Source organism: Microtus oregoni, unplaced genomic scaffold (genome assembly GCF_018167655.1).
Source record: "Microtus oregoni isolate MIOR12 unplaced genomic scaffold, Mior012 000010F_ref0000083, whole genome shotgun sequence".
Classification (NCBI taxonomy): domain Eukaryota; kingdom Metazoa; phylum Chordata; class Mammalia; order Rodentia; family Cricetidae; genus Microtus; species Microtus oregoni.
Window position 1 is genome coordinate 24,702,427 of NW_024543069.1, and position 9,472 is coordinate 24,711,898.

Sequence of the window (9,472 nt, forward strand, 5' to 3'; positions counted from 1 at the left end):
AGTTATTAGATTCCCCCGAAGGATGAGGGCTTCATTTCACCGGCATTGTGTCACTTGATACAATGCCCCTGAGTGTATAGATGCTGTCTTTTGACATTTCCTTTTAATTCCCCTCAAATGAGGACATTTAAAGAGAGCCCAATAACACTTTTTTTTCTGAAAGGAACCTCTTTACCCTTCTTTCTCAGAGGAGGAACAGATTCTAAGGAGGGTCTCCAAGGAAGAGGCTGGGGAAGCAGGGCCTGGTTTAATAGCATCTTCTCTCTCGGGTGAATCGGGTCTTCATTTTACCTCGTGCCTTTATTCTCTGGCCCTTTGACACAACCAGCTGCCTTCACATTCCAACTCAGAAACAGGCTGGTAACAGGCACGAGCTTCCGAAGCCCTTTCCCTGAATGACTCACTGTAGATTCTGTTGAGGCCAGAGCTGCAGGCCGTAGCCCTTTGCTCCCTTTGAGACCTTGCACTCGGGTGTTAGAAGCACTGGCGAGGTCTACTGAAGTCGCCCGCCGGCCGTGGGCCCACATAAGTGGTTTCCTATCTTACTCAGGTTCATCCTGTTATCAACACAGCAGATTTGAGGAAGTGACATCACACACAGCTCCGAAGTCAAAGGTGCACACCACGACTTCACAGGCACTGCTCACTTTGGGCAGGAAGCCTCTCTTGGGCCATCTGTTAAGCTATTTAAAAAGTAAATAGCTTGGACCAGGTTTCTGCAGTGGGATTTTAAACTCAGTGTCCATAAGGTTAAAAGGGGCCTTTCGTGGCTTCTGCCCTTAGCCCAAAAGGTTACAAAAGGAGTAAAGATGAGTTGCCCCCTGAGGGTCTTGAGAGTTAATTCTTGCACAAAGCACAAATATCAAAGGGGAAAGGTTTTGCTGAGTAGGTTTCCATGTGGCCAGTGGAACAAAGCTTCTTAACACTGGTCACCAGGGTTCCTTGCTGAGTGTTCTGGGCCCCAAGTCTGTTCCTGGGCTACTTTTCTACTCCTGTGTTTTATAAGCAGAGCGCCGGGGCATTCTCGGCGAATGACAGCTCTGGGAACTCTCCATGTGGAGCTGAACAGCATGTGAAATCACTTTACGGTTAGGACAAAGGACACGGTTTCCTGTAGTTTTCTTTGCCATCCCCGTCCCTCTTCCCTTTCCAGCTGACTTTGCCTCCCCTCCCCTTCCTCTTTCCCCCATGGCACGAAATGAAAGGCACAGCTGCCCCTTCTTCCCATTAAAACAATCAAGAATGATGGCGGATTTAATATATTTGATTAGAGAAACTCCAATTTGGTGCACTTGAATCAGCTGCCTTTGTCTTCGGCTCCCGATGGCCCAGTTTCAGTGGAATGTCCTCACTGTCCACTGCCAGCTCCCTCAGGCTGGGAGAACGTTCAGCATTTGCTTGGCATGCTTGGAAAACAGGGTAGCTGTGCTGTGGAAGACGCCAGGCCAGCTTTGGGCTAATCAGAGGGAGTGCCACTTCATTAAATCATGGTCACTTGCTGGTGACCCTCAGCGCTGTAGCCTGAGGAGAAAGGGATGCTCTAATCCTCTTTAGCTATGTTAATTTTTCATAGATTTTATTACTTTCCTCGGTTGGTATTCGCCACGGTTCTTCAGGCCGGAATCCTGTATGAACGACCCCCCCTCCCCCCAACAGACTCTAGAGTTGAAGTTGCACAGATGGAAACCTGGGGAAAGGGAACTGCATTTGCATGTGGAGTCTCTTTCATTAGAAACAAACAGAAACTCAAGGAAAATGGCAAAGTGTCCACATTCCCCTGTAGCAGTAAGTGAGGCTGTGATGGTGTCTAGGAAGCACCTACTTGCAGAACACTTGAAGGGTGCTTCTAGGGAGCTGGGGAGTCCAGGCTCGGAAAATCTTCCTTATTCACCCTTAAAACAAACAGAGATTCCGTGCTGTCACTCTAACGTCTAGATAAATGTCTGCTCTGATAAGTAATAAATGAATTAAAGTAAATAAATAAATAAAGTAATATATGAATTAAAGATGACACTGTAAATTGCTGTCGTAGGCATATTAGAGCTCTCTTGAATTCAGAGGGATTTCCTTGGATATACTTCTACTCACACCACTGAGAATATCATATTGAACGGAGATGCGCTGGCTACAAAGACTGCTAAACTCATTGCCTGCACTTCATGAAGACAAAGTTTGCCCCTCTCTGGGTGTCCACCCTACATTGCCACCTTGCTTAGTCCCCGCCCACCAGCTTCTCCACCCAGACTCTGGGGTAGGAAACCAAACCCAAGGGATGATAACCAAGTTTGAAAGAGCATTCGGGTTTCTGGGTCGAAGAACCATGTCTAGACTATGATGTTGCCTGTCAGTCAGCAAGAGATGCAGAAGGAAGAGTTACCTAAGGAGGAGGTATCCTGCCTTCCCTCAGACCAGCCAGAGAGCCTCTCACCCACACTCTGGCAGTGACTGGTTGGGGGCTTCAGGGGACACTTCACTTGGAGACCAACTGGCAGCCCATCCGCTTAGCCTGCTGCTCAAATCAGAGGCCTCCGAGGAGTCCTTGTAATATTTTGGCTCCACACCCAAAAGCACTCGGGTCATGGGGAGAGGAGAACAAGCCAGTTTTCCAGAAGGACCGGTTTCCCAAGAGCAGCGTGGGCTGCCAGGTTCAGAGTCACACAGCCAAGGCCACCAGGAGATGTTCTGAGCTGGGTGGCGCGCGGGAGAGAGCGCTTCACGTCATTCAGCTGGATGAATATGGTAACTCCGGTTTCAAAAACACAACAAAGAGCTGGCTGCCTCCTACCTCCCTTTTCTGTGTAAAAGTTGAGCCTGAATACTCCTCTCGTATAAGAATTAATATGAAAGGAATTCTGTACCCTAGTATGGCATTGTGTTATGATAATGGAATGCTCGGCCCCGCCCAATCTGGCTTGCCGTCCTCAGGACCGTGCCAACAACTATCCAGTTCCAGTTCCACGGGGTGGAAGGGTGGCTGCGGGGACAGCCTCCAGAGCCAAGAGAGAGGTCGTGAATGCTTAAGGATGCTCGGACAGCCAGAGTGGGTCCTAGGTCCCCGCAGTCACGTGCACACGGTGCATGTGCGAGCACACACTTGGTGTCCCTTCCTTCTGAGTTTGCGCCGACCAGTGTGGAGCGTTTCATACCCGACGGCCGCAGCTGAATGAGCAGCGCATTGTCTCTGGTGCAATACACAATGGGTTCCAGAGACAGAGAACAATATGCTCTTTAAGCAGTGAGCTGTGTTCGGGGTGGAAATTAAGAGTCCAGAGCAAAGGATTTGCCTGAACAAACCAGGTGGGGAGGGCAGTACTGTGGCTGCACTTTTAATCTGTTGGATAATTACAACTTGTGCCCTTTAAGTGTAGAGATAGGACAAAGTTTCTCTGGAATTTACCAGTTCGGAGCGATGCTCTACTGACCAAAGTGGGAAAAGAATTTATTTTTGAAGCCAGCAAATGTCTGGATGGTTCAGATAAAGGAAAAGGTGACGGTTTCTTTTCCACTTCCGTTTCAGCTATGCAGGCAGGATTGGACTTCAGCTGTAGCTTGAGGGGTTCGGGTAAGACGTGAGAAAGGTCTTCCAGCGGGAGGAAGGTTCGGCCCGCAGTGTGTCACTGGAAAAAGATGCCTAAGCACTGCCTGAGCTGGAGTGCCCTGGCTGTTGGCTGTGAGGGGCGGAGCCCTGAAGAATGAAGGCCCTGGCTGGCTAGGTGGTGATAAAGAAGTTTTGTGTATGCTGAGATGCTGAGTGGTTGGGTTCCCATCGCTCTGTCCTTTCCTGGAATCACGCTGTTGGAGGCAGCGCACTTTCCTCCGGTTCCTTTTGACAAAGTCCAGTCTCCCCCATCTCTGCTTAATCTTGCCTTAGGAAATGCCTCTCTGGGTGGCTTCTTCCTTTCCTGCCCACGGCACAGGTCACTCTGAGGGTTGAACATTTGCTGTGGAAGGTAGATCTGGTTGACTCAGCTGCAGTGTGCCTGCATTTCTTTTCCTTTTCTCAGTAGAATCCATTCAACTACCAGTATGTCTTTATAGCCAGGCCAATCCCCTTGCACATAGAGCGATGTCAGAAAAACCCAGGAAACTCTTAGAGCCAAGAAGGAAATCATTACCAGTCTCCTTGGGCGTGTTCGACGTCCCAGATGTGAAAAGAGGAGGGCCCTACCCATGGGTGCACAGAGAGCTGGACACTAGGTAAAGCTGCCCCAAAGCCCAGAGGTTATCCAAATGCAGTCAGATGGACGGGTCATCCTCTTCAGATTAAAAGGAATAAAAATGACTCCCCCTTCCACATATCTAAGCAGCTCTTGGGGCACAAAGCAAATGCTGTGTTCAACTAAATATCTTTCCTGCGTGGTAAAATGCTCAGTTTTATAGTGTTTAATAAGTGCTACTTGCTGAGTTGACACATGAATAAATTTTCTCCAGATTCAACATCAGAAAGCCATCAATAAAGTCCAAGACAGGATGAAAAGAAATGAGGGGCAGTAGGCTAGTGTCACTAGTAAGAGGACGATTTGGAGAGGAGTCCATGGGACTTGGGACTTGGTCTCAAAGATTCAGGGCAAATGCAGAGAAGGAATTACTCATGAGATTACATATATTAATCAGGACCAACATTGCCACGTATACTTGAACAAACAACAACCCAGCTACTGCCTAGGATAAAGCCATCCCTGCCATCTAAAACAGGAAGGACACACAACATAAGGGACCACTAGATGGGAAATCAGCTCACAGAACGTGACCTCCAGCATGCTTTTCCTCATAGCTGTACCTTTTGGAACAAATGAAACTCTCCTGGAGCTGAAGTTAGAGGTGGAGCCCTGGGCTTTTCCGCTGGGGAGGAGAGCACGTCTGAGCCCTGTGAAGCCTGTGTCCATGGATACCTGCTGAGCCTCAGAGATCACGTGAGGCGAGCAGCCACTCCCGTCGGAAGACCAGTGAGCACTATGTTCTACACTCTGTGAAGTGCCTATAAATTAGATTGAATAAGAACCATAAAAAAGGCTTAGAAATAATCATTCCATGTCTCTGGTGGCAAAGAAAACTATAGCTACACAGAGGAGGTAAAGGAAGGACATGTTTCTACTTCTAGTCTTTACTGATGGTAAGAAACTGGTGGTGTGGCATTGGAATCACACTTAATTTATAGTAAATATGTATATGTCTTAAAGTTTTCTTCTTCCCAGCATTCCTCTCTCTATCTGGAAGTCCTGTCTCCCACCTAGCTATTGGCCACTTAGCTTTTTATGAAACCAATCACAATGACACCTCTTTAAACAGTGTAAACAAATATCCCACAACAATATCTTGCTTCTTGCAGCTTATTTTTCATAATTTATCTTTATGTCATGCACAATAATGTTTTGCCTCCATGTATGTATGTGTGGAGGTTCAAGATACCCTGAAACTGAAGTTACAGGCAGTTATGAGCTGCCATGTGGGTGCTGGGAAGGAATTGAACTCAGGTCCTCTGGAAGAGCTCTTAATTGCTGAGCCATCTCTCCAGCCCCTCTTGCAGTTTTCTTTCAAAACAATGGAGAAAAAAAATCCACCATAACCATGGTGCAATTTTAAGATTGCACTGAAAAGTATGTAATTCTTTTTTAAAATGATTAAAACCATTCTTGACCCATCACCACAGTGCCCTGAACCGTCTTTGATTTGAAAGCCAAAAGCAATGTCACCAGCAACTGCTATTTCTATGCTTCTTATCAACCTAGGGAGTTGGCAAGACTATAAAAGCATCCAGGCCCCACATTTGCATCAAACCACAGAGAAAAGCATTTAGGATGGACAGAACAGGAGACAAAAGGACAAGCTGAGGAAAGAGCTGAAACAGGATGGTGTCTCAAGGGACCGTCTGAGGTTTACCGCCTGCGCCTCAGCTGAACCTTCAGCCTGCTCATAACAGTGAGCCGGTAGGCACCTGCTGCCTCTACCGTGGGTCAGCCTAGTATGCAATCATCCAGATGATACCACAGTGATAGAGCACACATTAAGAACTTACTGTAATGGCCAGGCTACGGAGTGAGAGCCACCGAAGAAGGCTGAGCAACAAGCATTATCAGAGCTGTGCGCTGCACAACAACACTTGGCGTCAAGCCACGGCGTGAGCGTCGATGGGCAACGGAGTGATCACAGAAAGGAAATGGAAGTCAGAGAAGATCGAACTCTGAAGGGTTGGTAGTGCATCCCCTCTATTTTTAGATTTAAAAATAAGTTATGCCAAAAAGAGAACCCTAATGTAAACAGTCATTGGTGTGCTGGCCTAGATTGTAACATCAGTCTGGTGCAAGACCTTGACGTGAGTGGCGGTTGGGTAAGGGCACAGTTGGGATATCTTTGTCCTATTTGATTTGACTGTAAACATCACGTTATTTTGAAAGAAAAGTTTCAAAAGGAAGAAAGAGACATATAATAGTCCCCAAAATAAACATGGTGATGTTAGATAAACGTGGATTTCACCTTGGTGATGAAGGGAAAATACCAAACATAGAAATTAAACTTGGAGTCGAACTATCCCAACCCCTACTCCAAAGAAAGTGACTACCAAATGTTTGCTGCCAACCTGTCTCCGAATTTCAGGTAAATACTTTAATAATCAAGAATCATGAAAGGGTAATTGGCTTGGCCCTGCATCTGCAGTGTGTCTGAAATTATGTCCCTAATGGCATCTTGAACGTTCAGTGCTAAGTCTAAGTAAGTCCCATTGCTGTGTAAGCTTTCTGCAGGATCTGTTGGGCTTCTAAATGCTGTATCTGAGTGCTGGGATCTGACTGCTGGTGGCTTCCTATGTGTTGGCCAGTCTAAAACTGAATCTCACCCTCTTCTCCATTTCTGTGACTCTTCCTGTGCATCTCAGTGTGGGTCCAGCTTTCCTGGACCTTAGTTCTAGATCATAACTAAGGCTTCTTTCTGCTTCAGGCTTGTCCAGTTCCTCTGTCCACATTCTAGACATCACCGTGACAGTACCAAAGCTTGTTCCGCCACAGCTGCTCCTTAAGCACCATCGTCGTTGCCTCCCACCCATGCCTCAAATCCCTCACACCTTGCCTGTTTACCTCCTGAACACTCCTGTAATCCACTCTCTGCCTCATACCCACTGCTACCACTAGCGATGGTCAGGTACTTTAGAACAGTGCCTGGATAAATGGCAACGGGCTCTCACCCCGTGGCCTGTCCCCACACTTCCGGCCCTTCTTCATATTGTCATCAGACACAGATGTAACCTTGCCATCACTTTGTTTAAGAACATTGCTGCCTGTTGTACATCAGCATCCCTTCAAGCCCATGGGACACAAGCTCCACCCCCCCCTTGACTAGCATCCCTGTGCCTAGATGGCTAAGCCCAACCCCTGCACTCCTCCCACTCAATATCCACGCCTACAAAGTGGTCTGCAGACTGGCAGCCCCAGGATCGTCTGGAAACGTGGTAACAGTACAGAATCTCAGCTCCCGCCTCAATAGCAGACTTGATCACACTCTACATTTTGATTAGACTCCTGTTCAAGTCCTGTGTGTGTGAAATCCTAACACTCACCGCTCTGGAACTGAGCTGCTTGCAGGAAGACACACAGGCAGACTTGTATGAACAGAAGTTTCAGATTAGAAACCATTTTTATGAATATTTTTTATTTTAATTTGGAATTTTTTGCACATATTTTATGAGTTGTCCATTTCAACAAATTATCCTGTAGCTTTGGCTTTTTTATTTCTTTTGAATAGAATATCTATCTGTCTCTTTGTTGGCCAAAGCTATTTTTGTATCTTCCAACATTCCCTCCTCCAAGAAGTTTTCCCCATCCCTTTGAACAGATTTTATTACTACCTTGCATTCTCACAGACATTGTGATTGTTATGTTTTGGATGGTTTTAGCTGTTGCTTCGGTTCGGGGCCCGTCCATTTGCCCCACTTGACTGTGGTATCTTCAGGGATGAAAACTGTGTCATCTCTGGCCCCCAGGACAGTGAGAGAAGACTGGCGGTTTCTTAAAGAACCAAATAAACTCTAAGTATGGAAAATGCCTTCCGCACAATCACATGGCTTAGACTTCCAGCTGGTTTCTATTTGGTGACCCCACAGCTGAACAGGTAGACTGGAAAGAGACAAGACTGGTCCTCAGTCACCGTAAGCAATCCAGAACATTCCAGATAGTGTCTTCTACCTTTTTAGTTCTGTGTCTCTTTGGGGTGGCTGTAATCTTTTTACATTTTTAATTTATTATTATCATCATCATCATTAGTGTATGTATAACATGTGCGACATGTGTATGTGATTGGCATGTGTGATACGTGTGAGATGTGTGATGTGTGTGTATGATGTGTATGATGTGTGTGACATGTGATGCGTGTGACATGTGGTGTGTGTGTGTGTGTGTGTGTGTGCCATAATACAAGTGTGGAGATCGGAGGTCAGCTCTACAAAGTTAGTTTTAACCCTCCATCTCCACGTAGGTTCTAAAGATTGGATTCATGTCCTCAGGTCTTTGGGGCAATCAGTTCTACCAGCTGAACCAGCCCCCAACCTTTCTTTCTTGTTTTATATTTACTGACCTATGGAGGGTGTGCATATGTGTGTACGCATGTAAGCACAGTGCAGATCAAAGGACTACTTGTGAGATTTGGTTTTCTCCTCCCACCATGTGGGTTCCAGGAACCAAAGCCAAGGCATAGGCTTGGAAACAAGTTCCTTTGCCCATGGAGCCATATCATCAGCTAGGGTAGATAGGTTACAAAGCAGAGGGAGAAAAACATCTACAAGGGTCTGGCTTGTTTTGCTTGGTGCACACTTTGTGCTTAACAAATACACAGCCAGGCCAACATGATTGCTCCTATAAGCAAAATCTTCATTTCAGACACAGTCATTTCATGTTTCTACCTGCTCTAGGGTGATACTGACTGATGACAATCTTAATGTGACATAAATTAATTAGGGGGCTAGTCTGACATCTTGAAACAAAATAGTAGCTAATAAAATATTCAGATAAGCACACTTTTCTAAATCATTTATAATGAAATCTGCTGTGTCCATAGGTCAAAGAGACATTATTGAACCAAATCTTTTTGGGTTTTTTTTTTGTTGTTGTTGTTGTTGTTGTTTGGATTTTGGTTTTTTGGTTGTTTTTTTTTTGTTGTTGTTGTTTTGTTTTTGAGCTGGATGAAGAATGTTGCAGGGGCTTCACACTGCTCAGATAAGTGTTCAAACCCTGAGGTAAGTGCTCAATCCCAAACTCCTTTCTTTATACACAAACTCAAAATTAGAGTAATATTCTACCTACTACATGGGGTTACCATGACGTTCTATGAAGTTCCATAAAGACCACACCTATAAAAATTATGTGCTTGGGGCTAGCAAAACAGTTCATTAGGTAGAGATGCCTGTTGCCATGCTGATGACCTGAATATAACCTCCAGGACCCACAGGGTGGAAGGAGAGAACTGATTTCCTCAGTTGTCCTCCAAC

General features: G+C 45.9%; 1 long non-coding RNA gene across 1 annotated transcript; it reads right to left on the reverse strand.

The window, feature by feature from the left end:
• Positions 1 to 1,685: 1,685 nt before the first annotated feature.
• LOC121452719 lies at positions 1,686 to 6,151 on the reverse strand. The gene is made up of 3 exons (XR_005974910.1): positions 6,017 to 6,151; positions 4,781 to 4,978; positions 1,686 to 1,892 (listed from the first exon to the last, which is right to left on the reverse strand). It is a non-coding gene; the product is annotated as an uncharacterized LOC121452719 (long non-coding RNA).
• Positions 6,152 to 9,472: the final 3,321 nt, after the last annotated feature.